The sequence below is a fragment of the Lepus europaeus genome, chromosome 17 (assembly GCF_033115175.1).
Source record: "Lepus europaeus isolate LE1 chromosome 17, mLepTim1.pri, whole genome shotgun sequence".
In the NCBI taxonomy this organism is placed as follows: Eukaryota; Metazoa; Chordata; class Mammalia; order Lagomorpha; family Leporidae; genus Lepus; species Lepus europaeus.
In genome coordinates this window covers 31,431,512-31,447,068 of record NC_084843.1, presented here as the reverse complement: position 1 = coordinate 31,447,068, position 15,557 = coordinate 31,431,512, and positions in this window count along the sequence as shown.

The following is a 15,557-nucleotide window of genomic DNA, read 5'->3' as shown; positions in this document are numbered from 1 at the left end:
GGAGACAGCACCGGTTGGGTTTGTGAAAAGAAACTTTAAGCATTATTTACTTTTTAAAATAATTAAATGCCTATGAGATAAAATATACCATCTTAATCATTCTTAGTGGCATAAATACACTCACAGTGCCACTTCCAGACCTCCCTCGTCCTCCCAAATGGAAATGGCCCCACTCCCTCGTCCCCTGGACTCTGGTCCTCTCCGTCCGGCTCCCTGTCCCGAGGATGTGCACCGCCCGGGGTGCCTCCAGCAGGTGGACTCCTGCGGCCTTGGCTCCCCCATGCCTAGCGCCCTGCTTTTTGTTGAGGTGGGTTTTGCTGATAGGAGGAAGCCAGGGCAGGGCAGGATTAAGAAGGAGCCCTGGGGTTTGGGCGTGGTGGTGACTGAGACGGGGGGAAGACGCTGGAAAGCGCCCTGCACACATCAGGCGGTGTCTCAGTGTTGTTTGCTGGAGTTATCAGCCATGAAATCGCCTTCATCAGGGCGGCTGAGCAGCACTGTAATAAGCAGCACACTGGGGCCTGTGCACGGGGTTTCCAGGCTCGTCAGTGGCCGCCCGATTGGACTGGGCGCTTGGCCACCAACTCCCATAGACCAAATCCAGCCCTGCCTGGTGTTGGAGGGCCTGAGAACCGAGAGCAGCTTTCACATTGTTCAGTGTGAAGCGGTAAAAAGGACTGGGGAGCCCTGCAGCTAGAACGCTTGCTCTGTTTTGCCTCTTGGACCACAGAGCCTAAAACATTTGCTACCCGGCCCTAAGCAGGAAAAACTGTGCCCTGTCAGGGTTGGCCCAGAGAGAAGCCAGAGTGTTCAAGTGGAGGCTGAAGAGCAAAGCAAAGCAGGACAGGCCCCCTCCCCATCACGGCTCGTCCTGTTCAGGTCCCCGCTCGCAGCCGTGTGGCCAGCGTGCCGCCCGCCTTGTGCCCTGTCACCAGCTCTGGAAGCCGAGCTGTGGGTGATCGATGCCAGCCCGGTGCTGTTTACCAGAACAGTGATTTATTTGGCATCTAAATTTTAAGTGGGGCCTGTGCTTCCCAGGAAGCTGTCTGGGCTAGAGAATTGCCTCTAATAAATGCACGTCATACATCCATTCTTTTGAACTTAAAGAAAGGTATTCAAGTTTTATAAGAGAAGATCAGTTTCTCCTCATCCTCACTAAATACATGTTGCATAAATAATTATAAACAATGGTTCGAATGGGTGTTAAATTATCGGCTTGCCAAAACGCAGTCATGGCTTTTATTTTTCCAATTAATCGTGCAAAATAAATAAATAAGTAAATAAATAAATCCCTGTGCTGGTTTCTCCCTGGTGAGGGAAAGGGCTTCCTTCCATTGGTTCACCCCCCAATGGCCGCTACGGCCGATGGGCTGCGGCCGGTGCATTGCAATGACCCGAAGCCAGGAGCCAGGTGCTTCTCCTGGTCTCCCATGCAGGTGCAGGGCCCAAGCACTTGGGCCATCCTCCACTGCCTTCCCGGGCCACAGCAGAGAGCTGGACTGGAAGAGGGGCAACCAGGACAGAATCCGGCGCCCCGACCGGGACTAGAACCCGGGATGCCGGCGCCGCAAGGTGGAGGATTAGCCTATTGAGCCGCAGCGCCGGCCATCTATTGATTGTTATTGAGAGAGAGGCAGCTGGTGCTGTCTTGAATGACAGCTCTGTGCTGTGAACTTCCTTTGTACGTTCATGATTCCTTCCAGCACCTTGGTAAGACTGGCTTTCTTATCCCATTGCCAGATGAGCAAATGCAGGCCCAAAGCAGCACAGACCCTGTCCTAAATATTTTGTGTAGAGCTGGGATTTGAACTCAAGGCCAGCTAGAACACCAAGGCCAGAGTGCTGTTATGACCCCCACTTCACAGACAGGAAAGTTGAGGCCCAGAGAAGTTAGGGGTCTCCCTGTGACACTGCAGCTGTGTCCCTGGAGCCTGCGTTCTTCAGCGTGATGCCAAATCCTGCCTTCCAGCGCAGTAATATTGTTCTGTGGCCTCACACGGGGCCAGCAGGTACACAGGAAGCAGCTCAAAGGAATACTGGTTAGTAGGACCATTGAGATCATTCTCAGAGCGCAACACTGCTGCACCCAGCGTGACGCACCTGTGGACACACAGACCTGTCACACCGAAGGGCACGTCTTTTTAACGTGATGGACTGTGTGGTAACAGCCACTGCTGTGGCTTGGGACGAGTGGATGTTCAAGCCGTCCTTGGGAACGGCTGGTGCCGCCACCCTCAGCGGTGGGTGTTGCTCACGGGCTCCCTCCCAGGTGCAGGGCTCCTGTGTGTTAGGTCCTGGGGCCGACCAGTCACAGCTGAATGAAACTCCTTCCTGGTGGACTGGACCAGATGTTGCCCCGGTATTGAGCAGCCATCTGTTAAATGACCCCCTGTGCAGCTCCAAACACTAGATATTAATTAGCCAAATCCATCTTTCTTCCCTCTGCACGCGATTCCCGTGCTCTTGCTAGGAGTCGCCTTAGGTAAGGGCCGGGGATAGATGCGCAGTGGCCCAGCAATGGGCCAGTGAGACAGCGGGAAGCAGGCAAGTGCAGCGCCTGGGGAACGTGAACGGCTCTCAAGACAGGGGGCACGGGGAGAGGGGCCTTCCTGTCTTTGCTGCTGTGGAGCATGGGATGTCCGTCACTGTCACAGGCCTCCTGAGACCATAAGGACGCCAGCTGAGGTGGCCCAAGCCCTGGTCTTGTTGAGCCGCTGAATTGGCATAATCTGGAAGCTGCAGACCTCTTGCGTGGGCTCGTAAGCGTCCTTGTTACACGAGCTACTTTCTGCAGGGCGTGCTGTTACTTGCAGCCCAAGCATAGCCCTGAAGAGCTGACAGGGCTGCCGGGGAGACGAGCAACGCACGTGGGTGCCCTTGGATCTCCGGATGCCGCACGCGGAACTTGGAGCCGCCTGTGCTGTCCAGGCACCGCATCCCAGGAGGGAGGGAGGGAGGGAGGGAGGGAGGAGCGAGATCAGTGGGCAGGGTGAGATCCGGCTTTGGGAAGTGCTCACAGAGGAGGAGGGAGAGAGGCGGTGAGGGGGTGGGCTTGGGACGACAGCAGTGCTTCAGAGCTGGGCTGGGCAACCTGCTCTCACTCACCGGCTGGAGGACCTTGGGCAGCTGACTTAGCCGCGCTCGGCCTCCGTTTCCTCATCCGCTCGGTGGGGCTATAACAGGGCCCGAATGTCTGGTGGAAGCTGCTGCCATGCCCAAGGCCCAGCAGGAGCCCCTGGGGGCGCTGGCTGAGCTCCTGCCGCCTGCCCTTTCCCAGTGCTCCCAGCTTGGGCGCAGATCTCTCCGCAGGGCCCCCGGTGCTCCGTGCTCTGCTCTGGTCCTGCTTCAGGCTCAGCTCCACCCAGGACCTGCACTTCCCCTCCCCAGATCTGGATCCGGCCCCAGAGTCCGGGTGTTTTCTGGCCATGAGTGAGTTTGGAATCCCTGGTCTAGCAGACCTAGAGACAACTCCCCTGCCCTGCCAGGATCTGTCGGGGGAGGGGTGCACCTCCCTGCTGGCAGCTGGCTCCAGGGCGGCCCCAGGGTACCCCTGGTGATGGAGGGGGAGGGGTGTGAGCACGTTCAGGCGTGTGCCCGATGGAGCGTTCATTCGTGTGGGCTCCGGCTTCCTTCCTGATCCCGACAGGCCACTGTTTACATAGAATGTAAGGAGCTCACAGCAGGGAGAACACAGAGCGCCCAGCGGTGAGTGCATGGGCGGCTGTGCAGCGAGCTGGGCTGGATTCTAGCACTGGGCTGACTTGACAGGGGACCCCTGGCCTCTCAGGTTAGCTCCTTCCCCTCTGTGGAGCTAGGTGGCTCATTCTGCACCACCTCTGGGGAGTGGCTGATGGGAGACGCCTGGAATCCCACCCTCGTGCTGGGCCAGGAGAGCCAGCTCTGGCTTCTCCTCCTGCTAAGGCCAGACAGCCAGGAGGTGTGCGTGCCTGTTCCGTGGGCCTTGCCTCCTGCTGCCCTCCAAGCCTGCAACCAGCCTGCCCGTTTCTTACCCGGATTCATTGATGGGACGTGAATCTTGTAGCCCGGGTCTGTCTGCCTCTGCCCTTTGTGTCAGGTGAGACACAGATAACAGAGGGACCGTTGGACAGTGGCTTAAACTGTGATCGTACTGAATTATCCCAGAAGTATAACCCAGAGATGATGAACAGATCAAAAATGTCAGTAGGGACCCAAATCTCTCGATCTTTCTGCCCAGCCATTCTCAGTCTACTTGCTTTCCTAATAGTTATTACCTTTTGGTGGCAACATGGCTGCCACAGCTCCAGCCATCATACCCTCACTCAAGCACATTCGAGGCAGGAAGGGAGAGGAAGGGGCAGTTTCTTCCATTAAGTGCCTGTCTCTTTGATCAGAAGCAGGAAGCCCTTTGGAGATTCATCCTTGTGTCTCACTGACTAGAACCGTGTCCTGACTGCAAGGGAGAAATGGAGATGTGAGAATCCGGGGAAAGTAAATGAGATGACTGCGTTAACCTCAGCACAGCTGTCATTCATCTTCTGGGTAGAGAAGGAAAGCAGGGCCTGTGGCAATGAAGAGGAGGAGACGACTTTGGGGCAGGCGCTGACAGTCTGGGCTTGGCTGTCACTCTGGCCCGGGAGGCCCTCCTGTCCCGGCATGGCTTGGAGCCGCGCTCTGTGGGCGCCTGCGGGCTGCAGGGCGCGAGGTGGAGGTGCTGTCGCCCCGCCCGCCTCGCGCAGCTGTGGCACAGTCAAGGATGCCCGTCAGTCCCCATGCAGAGCTGTCCCCCACTCCAGGTTTGGATGCGGTGGCTGTCCTGTCGCTGGCTGCTGTTTCAGACAGCAAATACCACCACACAGGTGCGTCGCAGAACGCATCCCGAACGCGGGCTGGGCTTGGAGGAGCGTGCTGGCACGGCCTCGGAGCGCTGGCGCGGCTCTGCGACCTGGGCAAGTCCTGGGACTTCCCTGGGCCCCTCTTCATGTCCCTGCCAGCAGCAGATGTGACAGCTACCGTTCTGGGTTCCCGAGAGTGACCTGGGGTGACTGGGGGAAGGCTGGGGTCCTCAAAGGTGCTAGCATCACTTCCTGCCTTCGACGCTTCTTCCACGAGCACATGTCCATTTCTGCTTTTGGACTTGAGCCTGGCCACCAGCCGGCTGAGTAGTCTGGTTGGGAATCACGACCGTGGATACTTGGGAGCAAGGTTCTTGCAGCTCCTTGGCCAGGGGTCTCTTTCTAAGCTTTCCCAGTGAGCGGGCAGGCAGGGGCCCAGCTCCTTGGTTTGCGGGTGTCTGGGGGGGCCTTCCCCTCCTCTTTCCCGACGCTGTTTCCTTGTTTGTTGAGGGAAGGCCTGCACAGAGACAAGCCCACAGATCCTTACGCGTCCTGTGGTGCTCGTGTCAGCGTCGCCCAGACGGAGATGGGGCGGGTGCTTTCCCATCCCCCCCAGAAGGCTGCCGTGGCCCTCCCCGCCAGCTGCTGGCCCTCACAGCCCTCGGGGCCGATCCTGAACTTCCCGAGTGGCCTTGCACGCTGCGTGCTGCACCTCGCTCTCCCGTCCCTCACCTCTTCTCCTGGCCTGTCGTCGGCAGCCCCTCAGCTGCTGTCCCCTTGGGCCAAGCTGTTGCCTCTGGCACATCACTGGGGACACCGCGCTTTTCGTCTGTGGAGAGGGGCAGGCTCTCCACGGAGCTCCTCTGGCAGGGCTGTGTCCGGGGAGAGGCTGACAGCCCTACCGGCACCCAGAGCGCCTTTCCTCCCGGGCAGCTGTGGAGCCCCGCCGGCCCTCACCTTTGCAGTGCTGGGAGAAGGTGGGAGTGGGCTGGGGCCCCAAGTGAGCATGAGCAGGGGTCCTTAGGGGAGGGGCTGGGTCCAGCTGGAGACCCGAGAGAGATCTGCAGCATAGGGGGGCATGGACAGCATCTGGGGACGCTGGAGGAGTGGCTTCCAGCTGCAGGTGAGTTGGACATCAAACACCTGCTCGGACAGTCGGCCTGGCCGCCCCAGTCTGCATTCCTGGCTGAGGGTGCTGGTGCAGCTGAGTGGCCGCTCCCCTTGCAGGTGGGCTCATTGCCTCCAGTCACCGCTGCCCCCACAACTGCCCCTGGCATCCCTTCTGGTCCCCTTCCCTCTGACCTGGCTGGCCGGCCGGCCCAGCTCCACAGCTCAGCTGATTGGGGTGAGTGGGAAGGACAGTGAGCCCAGGGCTGCTGTTGGAGTGGGCCGTCTCCAGTCTGCCCTGGCCGTGCAGGGGCTCCTCGGGCCCTCCCCCCGGGGAGCAGTGACAGGTGTGCAGGCCAGGGCTGGGTGCGAGCGCAGGATGCTGAGATGACGGCACCGAGGCCTGTGGGAGTGTGGACCCCCCGGGGCAGGATCTCGGGGCTGCTGGTTCTAAACACAGACCCAGGGCAGGTGATCCCAAGGGCAGTGCCCCAGGGGCTGTCAAGTTGCTCAAGTAGAACCACAAAGCAGAGCGGGTGGAGCTGAGGGACCTGGCATGCTTTGAGGGCACAGCTGGGCCCCAGCTGCACTTCCGGGCCTCTGCTGAGTCGTGTTCTGCGCACCCCGTCTCCTGGGCATTGCTGAGGCCCCCTCCAGGCTGAGGGCATGGCGAACACCTCCCCCAGCCTTCCTACCCTGCACCTGTGGGAAAGGTCACGCTTGTCTTTTCCCAGAATCTTCGTGTCACCACCCAGGCAGGGGGCCAGCTCCAGGGAGTGGGACAGTGGCTGGCGGGCAGGGCAGAGCCACGTTCTTGGCCTGGTAGCCTGACAGCTGCTGAGCTCAGGCCAGGGAACAGTGCAGGGAGAGGAGGGGCAGGAGGGATGTGTCCAGAGGGAAGGTGCTTTCCTGGGTTGGGGTGCGGCGGGCAGGGCAGGGCAGGGCAGGGCTGGGCTGGGCTGGACTGCTTGTCCCTTTGGAACCTACAACCACAAGGGCAGGAGGGACTGAGGGTCAGCAGGCACACCCAGGGGTGGCAGGAGGGACCAGGCGGCCGAGAGGCGTCGGGAGGTGCACATTCTCAGGCTATTTTTCTGAAGCTTTATTAATTAATTAATTATATTTGAAAGGGAGATGGATAAGTAGCTAGGCTGATGGATTGTCTTTCCTATCTGCTGATTCACTCCCCACTTCTCCGCAGATGCCTGCAACAGCAGGGGTTGGGCCTGGAACTCCATCTGGGTCTCCCACGTGGACGGCAGGACTCCAGGTACTTGGAGCCAGCACCTGCTGCCCCTCAGGGTGCACAGTAGCAGGAGTCGGAAACAGATCTGGGACTCCAAGCAGGCACCCCGGTGTGGGACGCAGGTGTCCCGAGTGGTGACGGGAGCCTAAGCCGCTGTGCTAGAAGCCGACCCCTTAGGATTTTCCAAAGCTGCGCAGGAGATTGGGAAGTGCAGCAGAGGCTGAGAGCCTGTGGTCTGGATGCAGCGGGGCGGGGCTGCTTACCATTTGATTTGCCTTGCGTTGGGTTAGGTTGTGAGCTGCAGACGACAAGCTTGGCGCTGGCTTCTGTGAGTGGAGCCTGAGAACACGGCGAAGCGCTGGGCTCTGAGCCCTGGAGGGCAGTTAGCGTGAAGCCCCTAGGCTGGGCCAGAGGCGTCACGTGTGCCACCGGGGAGTCCACCCTGCTGGGTGGGAGTCTCAGGCTCAGCCTACAGACGGGGGGCCCGCGTCTGGGCCGGGTTGGGGAGCTTGCCTGTGTCACACTGCTGTGGGGTCCTGGAGCCTTCCATGAGATTGACACATGCCAAGAAGCTGGTAGGAAGGAAGTGCTGTGACTTTCAGGCTGCATTCCCAAAGGCGGGGTCAGCCGGTGCCGGCGAGGGCTCAGGAACGTGCTGAGCCCCAGCTCTTTGCCTGTGGGTCCTGGAGTGGGGAGGAGGTGAGGGTTCTGTTCACTCCCTTCCGGAACCTCAGATTCTGTCGCAGGCTGCCTGAGCCAGCTGCCTTGAGCAGTTCTTAAAAATTTATTTATTTTCATTTTGACTGAAGGGAGAGAGAGATTGAGAGGCACACGGAGAGGTGTTCTACTGCCCGTGCTGACAGCGCTGACAACTGCCAGGGCTGGGGCCAGACCGAAGCCGTCACCTGGGTCTCCCACATGGGCACTTGAGCCCTCACCTGCCGCCTCTCGAGGTGCGCGCAGCAGGAGGCTGGGCTGGAAGCCGCGCAGCTGGGACTCCGACCAGGCCCTCTGCTGTGGGCTGTGGACGTCTTAAGTGTGACTGCAGCCACGGCACCAAACCCGGCTCCTCAGCCCGCTGACTGTAAGGAGAGGCGCCACTGTGTTTCTCATTTCATCTAAATAGGTCCCTGGACCTAAAGTGAGCTCCACAGTGTGATAAGAAGTGGACTCCCTACTGGGCTCCAGAGCCCCCCTCCACACACACGTGCACGCACACACGCACACATCATTCATGCAACACTCAGAATTACTCTAGTTCCACAAATTGGCCATCAAATTCAGCCAGAAATACTAATAGATCGGTCGGCATTGTGGCGTAGTAGGTAAAGCCTCCACCTGCACTGCCAGCATCCCTCGTGGGCGCCGTTTTGAGTCCCGGCTGCTCCGCTTCCAATCCGGCTTCCTGCTAACACCGAGGAAAGGACAGAGGATGCCCAAGTGCTTGGGTCACTGCACCCACATGGGAGACTCAGAAGAAGCTCCTGGCTCCTGGCTTCGGCCTGGCGTGGTTTGGCTGTTGTGGCCACTTGGGGAGTGAACTCGCAGATGGAAGATCAATCTCTCTCTCTTTCTAACTCTGCCTTTCAAATAAATAAATCAATCTTTTAAAAAATGCTCTTGGTCCTCGGGCCCTGCACCCCATGGGAGACCAGGAGAAGCACCTGGCTCCTGGCTTCGGATCAGCGCGGTGCACCAGCTGCAGCACGCCTACCGCGGCGGCCATTGGAGGGTGAACCAACGGCAAAAGGAAGACCTTTCTCTCTGTCTCTCTCTCACTGTCCACTCTGCCTGTCAAAAAAAAAAAAAAAAAAAAAAAAAAAAAGATGCTCTTGGAAGGGTAGTGGGGGAGACTCCAGTTAAGCAGCGTGTTGCAGACCACTGAGTCTGCCGGAGCCCCTCCCGGCTCCCTTGGCTGATCCACAGACAGCAGAGCACCCCAGGATCGTGCCACAGGGGCTGCTAAAGGGAAAAGGAGAGGGTGTTTAAGGTGAAGCTTGGAAGAGGCCCAGGGTTGCTGTGTAATGGTGACTGAAATCCGTGATCGTCACGCCGGCTTCCGAAGCAGGCGTCGGTGCTGTGAGCAGGTTTTGGCTGCTGCGGCAGAATTCCACTTCCTGCTGCGGACAGCACTTTCTGCTTTCTCAGGGCTTTATGAAGGAGCCGCAGGTACTTGGGAGACCCGCTGGGAGTTCCGGCCATCGCTGGCTGCCTCGCCTTGGGCAACGGGCTTAACCTGTGGCTCCTGGAGGCCTCTGCTGCTATCTGAGGCCGAGTAGCAGGAGCCAGATTTAGCCTCCCCACCGAAGCAGTTAAAAACAACAGGCGAACCCTTGACGTCAGGATTGCACGGCACTGGATATCAAACCACGTGGTCAGGGACCCCAGAGAGCGTTGCAGTGGTCTCCACGTCCTGCCCTGTCCCTGTGGGGGAGCGGAAGCCAGAGGAGAGGAGCAGAAGTGGACTGAGATCAGGTTCTAGTACTGACGGGAATCGGCACAGCCTCACTCAAAGGTCGACTGTGAAAGGTCAGGGTGTGTCCTCCAAACACCACAGAAGCCACCGAGAGAGCAAGCCGTTAGTGCTGATCCGCCAACTCGGGGTCATCAAAAACTCTGCCTCTGAACCAACGCAGAACAAGGGGACAGAGAACCAGATGGGACAAAGAGAAAACCAACAGCAAGACGCCAGACTCCTGTCAACGCTCGCGTTCAATGTAAGTGGTTTCCACACCAGTTCGAGGTCATATCGGATAGACGGGCGAGAAACACACTTTAAATGTACAGATGCAAATGCCTGCTGGGTAAAAGGGTGGGGAAAGACACACTGTGCTGACAGTAGGCAGAGGAGGCTGGGATGGCTGCCTTAATACCAGGCAGCAGACTTCAGAACAAAGAATATCAGCCTGGTAAATCCGTACTGCAAGGGGGGTTCAAAGAGCTCGTGGAGAATTCACGCTATCTTTAAAACATCATCATTTATTTATTTTGATTTACTCGAGAGGCAGAGACAAACAGAGCTGTTCCATCTGCTGGTTCACCTCTCAAATGTTTGAACAGCCAGGGCTGGGTTGGGGCGACAGCCAGGACGTGGGCACTCAGTCTGGGTCTTTCATGTGATTGGAAATGACCCAACTACTGGGCCATCACCTGCTGGCCCCCAGGGTGACAAATCATGACTCCCAGCTTCTTCCCAGGAAGCTGCACCAGAAGCTAAGCTTGGACTCAAATCCAGGCACTCTCACACGGGACACAGACCATCCAAATGGTGTCTTAATTGCTTTGCCAAACTCCCTCCCTTACATTATCTTTTAATTCCATTTTTCATGAACTTTTTAAAAAAATGTTTTATTTTTTTATTTGACAGGTAGAGTTATAGACTGAGAGAGAGAGAGAGAGAGAGCGAGAGAAAGATCTTCCTTCCGTTGGTTCACCCCCCAAATGGCCGCTACGGCTGGCACTGCACTGTTCCGAAGCCAGGAGCCAGGTGCTTCTTCCTGATCTCCCATGCAGGTGCAGAGCCCAAGCACAAGGCCATCCTCCACTGCACTCCTGGGCCACAGCAGAGAGCTGGCCTGGAAGAGGAGCAACTGGGACTAAAACCTGGTGCCCATATGGGGTGTTGGCACCGCAGGTGGAGGATTAACCTAGTGAGCCACGGTGCTGGCCCCTCCATGAACTTTTTAATGTACTTTTTTTTTTTTAAAGATTTTTATTTATTTATTTGAGAGGTAGAGTTGCAGACAGTGAGAGGGAGAGACAGAGAGAAAGGTCTTCCTTCCGTTGGTTCACTCCCCAGATGGCCGCAATGGCTGGAGCTGTGCTGATCCGAAGCCAGGAGCCAGGTGCCTCTTCCTGGTCTCCCACATGGGTGCAGGGGCCCAAGGATCTGGGCCATCCTCCACTGCTTTCCTGGGCAACAGCAGAGAGCTGGATTGGAAGAGGAGCAGCTGGGACCAGAACCGGCGCCCATATGGGATACCGGCGCCGGATTAACCTACTGTACCATGGTGCCGGCCCCTTAATGTACTCTTGTATCTGTCAACATCTAATCCATGTAATACAGGAAACATTGATCCTTGCCTTGTTGGATTTTGGGAAGAACCAAATGAGGTGTTTCTTGGGAAAGTGCTTCATAGACTATAAAACATGACACAGGTGCAACTGGACCTCACTCAGAAGTAGGGCCATCTGAACCCCTAGAAAGAACCGGGCAGCGAGCTTGAGCCATTTGGTCCTCAAGAAAGTCACAAGGAAGTACCAGATGGCAGCTTGGGGAGGGCAGGGTAGTGCTGGCCGGAGTGGCTGCAGTCCGGGCATGTCGGAGCGGGGGTGCCCGGCCAGCGTCCTCAGGCCTGGAGGGTTTTCCAGGATCTCTGGTGACAAGAGCTTCCCTCCGCTGCAGGAGGACATCCAGGACTGGGCTGCGCCTCAATCCCACAAACGCCAGGAGCGCTGGAGTCCCAGCAGATACTCAGCTCCGAGGAAGGCGGCCAGCGGTTCCTAAGCGGTCTTTTCTGGGCATGGTCTCATTCTTGAGTCGGATTTGGTCAGGGCTGACATCATCATCCGCACTCGACAGAGGAGGAAGTGGGAGCTGGACACCACGTAGTCAGGGGGCCGGCGTGGTGCTGCAGCACGTTAAACCCCATCTTGCAACGTTGGCATCCCTTATCGGGCTGCTGGTTTGAGTCCCGGCTGCTGTACCTCTGATCCAGCTCCTGGGAAAGCAGCAGAAGATGGCCCAAGTGCTTGGGTTCCTGCCACCTGTGTGGGAGATTTGGATGGAGTTCCAGGCTCCTGGCTTGGGCCTGGCCCAGCCTCAGCTGTTTGGGGAGTGAACCAGTGAATGGAAGATCTCTGTTTTTCCCTCTTGCTCTGTCATTCTGCCTTTCAAATACATAAAATAAATATTCAAAAAAATCACGCACACACATACACAAAATGAACCCATTGAGTCAGGGTTTGGACCTACATGGTTTGGACCAGAGCCCAAACCCCAAACATGAGTTGAGGGATGGCAAGGCTCAGTGAGCAGAGGGTTACTACATCTGTACCCAGAGGAGAGGAGGGGAGGCGCAAAGGACTCTCCAGGCAGGAGGCCCCAGCTCTGCCTTTAAATAGCACTGAACCTTGGTCTTCTCATCTGAAGAATGGGATAGCAGCACTGACCTTTCAGGTTCTGCCACACCTGCTGTGTGCCCTGCGCCCAGCCCTGCCCTCGTCTCCCCTCTCTCGGCCATGTTTGTTCTCCCTTAGTCTCACCTGCCTCTCCACTGCCTGCCTGGAGTTGAGCAGTCCTGCCCTGCCCTGGAGCAAGTGGAAGAATTTTCCCCCACAACTGTGGAAGGCCAAGCTGGTGGTCAGGGGTAGGGATGGGCAGAGGGCATGAGGGCTGGGTGAGACCAATTATTTTCAGTGTTTCATTGATTTTTTTTTTTAAGGTGAAACTCACATCACGTACAACTAACCAGGTTGAAATGTACAAGTCTGTGATGTTCAGTGCATTCAGGATTTTTTTTTTTTAAAAAGATTTGTTATTAGAGAGAGAGAGAGAGAGAGAGAAAATCTTCCATCTGCTGCTCTACTCTCCAAATGGCTTCAATGGATGGAACTGGACAAGTCCGAAGCCAGGAACCAGGAACTTCTTCCAGTCTCCCACATGAGTGCAGGGGCCTAAGCACTTGGCCATCTTCTGCTGCTTTCCTGAGTGCCTTAGTAGGGAGCTGGGTCAGAAGCGGAGCAGCAGGACTCACGCTGGCGTTCATATGAGATGCTGGCATAGCTGGCAGCTTTACCCACTGTACCGCAGTGCTGGCTCCTGCATGCAGGGTTTTATATCATCAGTCATTGGTTTTCAAATCCCTCGTTGTCTTTCTTTTTTTAAAGATTTATTTTATTTATTTGAACGATGGAGTTCAGAGAGAGGTAGAGACAGAGAGAGAGAGAGCTAGCGAGCAGCCTGGTCTCGAACCAGCGCCCATATGGGATGCTGGCGCTTCAGGCCAGGGCATTAACCCGCTGTGCCACAGCAACAGCCCCATCAAATCCCTAGTTTTCAACACCTTTTCCTCACTCCAGACAAAACCCTGTCCCCTGCAGTTCCTTCCCTTCCCCAGGCCCCTGGCAGCCATTGCTCCTACGGCTGTGCCTATTCTGCCCATCTCTTGTTGAAGGAGTTATCACATGGCACCCTGTGTCTGGCCGCTGTCACTTAGTGTCCTGTCTCAGGGCTCAGGTGCGTGCAGCGTGTGGCATTGCTGTGTTGCTTTTTCTGGCTGGGTACCGGGGCAGCGCGTCTGCTCTCCATGCTGTGTTCTGCACTTGGCCCTGCCAGACACTTGGTGGCTTCCCAGGTGAGCTGTTGCAGGAAGTGCTGCTGTGACTGCTGGTGACCAGTTCTGTATGAGCCCCTGGGTTTGGTTCTTTTACCCGCCTGCTGCGGAGTGCAGCCGCTTGGTCCTTGGGGAATTCCCCGTCTCCCTTTTCCAGGAACTACTGAGCTGTTTTCCACAATGGCTGCGCCTCTCTTTAGTTATTCCAAGTGCAAGGGTAGTGCAGCACCAAAGAGAGTGGGGAGCTTTGTAGTGAGCAAGTTTTTAGAGCTTTAAAGTAATTTTTAAAAATTATGGGGCTGGTGCTATGGCGTAGTGGGTAAAGCCTCTGCCTGCAGCACCAGCATCCCATATGGGTGCCAGTTCAAGACCCAGCTGCTCCACTTCCAATCCAGGTCTCTGCTATGGCCTGGGAAAGCAGTAGAAGGTGGTCCAAGTCCTTGGGCCCCTGCACCTGTGTGGGAGACCCTGAAGAAGCACCTGGCTCCTGGCTTCAGATCGGCACAACTACGGCCTTTGCAGTCATCTAGGGAGTGAACCAATGGATGGAAGACTCTCTCTCTCTCTCTCTCTCTCTCTGCCTCTGCCTCTCTAACTCTGCCTATCAAACAAATAAATAAATCTTTAAAAAAAGTATAAAGTTATATTGTAAGTGCTTATTGTAACAATTCAAATAAAGAAATTTCTAGAATAAAAAAAAAAGTCCCTTCTGCTCCCGTATCCCCATCATGCTCCCTTTCCCGTGACTAACCTGTGTTAACCCTTGCGTGTGTATTGATATAATTAAAAATTTTTTTTAAAATGTCTTATATCCACTTTCCCTTTCTTTGGATCTTCCTAAGCATTTCTTACGTATTTCAGTTGCTCCAGAGATGTCTCAAGCCAGGCAGAGTCCTTCTGATCCGAGATCTGTCTCATCTGAGGTCTGGGCCTCGGGTGGACAAGGCTGCCTTTGGGTGGTTGTCTAAGGAATGTATTGAATTTCCCTTTCATTATCTGTGTATGCAAATGCTTTGTAAAATGACCAGAATGGCTTTTATAATAAGGAGACCCAAGGGAGGAGTCCAGGGCCAACTTGTACCCTAATTTAGCACTGACTTCATTCTTCTGTGTTGCATAAGGAGTTGTTTACGGGCTCGCCTCCCCCAAGGGCAGGCGGCTTATTCAGCTTCTGGCCCTCCTCACTCCTCACTGCCAGCCAGGGCACACAGCTGAGCAAGCAAGTGGCTCCCCCGGGGTGGTGTGGAGGCTGTGTGGGCTGGCGAGTGTGAGCCCCCCAGGCCTCATCTGCCCTCAGCCCAGGCTCACAGAGGGGTGTCGGTGTCCCCTCGGTCAGGTTTTCTGCAGAGTGTCTGGGCTCACGCCTCCTGGGTGCATTTGTGGTGGCCCCAGCCAGGGTGCTCATGGCACCCAGCTGAGGAAGTAATTAGTGTTGCCAGGAGCAGGAAGCCGGGAGAGGCTGGGAGACTTGGGTCCCTTTCCAGAGAGCTATAAATAGCTGGGCTGTGGCGGGGAGGAGAGCACACACAGGAGTGGAGGTGGGAGCACTTGGCTGGGGGCATGGGCGGGGCTGTTGTCTGGGTGTTTGGAGCATGTCTGTCTGGTTTGGGCAGGGATGGGGGGAGGGTGTGATCTGTGGCCAGGAGGTGCCTGGCTGAGGCCCTCCTTCCTGTGCCTGGGGCTCCCCATCTGTCCGCCCCACTCTGAGACTGGCCTGCCAGGGCTCGTGTCCCTGCTCTGGTGAGGCCATCGCAGCAGACCCCATTGGCCCAGCCCCCCGCCTCGCCACAGGAGCAGGCTGTCAAGGGTCCGGTGGGGTCCCAGAGCTCTCCATTGTATGCAGCATTTGCTCAGGAACTGTCCCCATGGTGCTTGCCAACTCCCAGCCTGACTCATCCGAAAACACTTTATAAATAAGCTAGTGAGAGATGTGGGCTGTCACCCATGCGCTCTGGGCACAGGTGGCTACCCGGAGGTCCTGAGGGCTTCCCAGCCAGCCAGGGCACCGCACCTGCTCTCTGTCGGGAGCCAGGGATGGGGGGAGGGGGCTCGGTG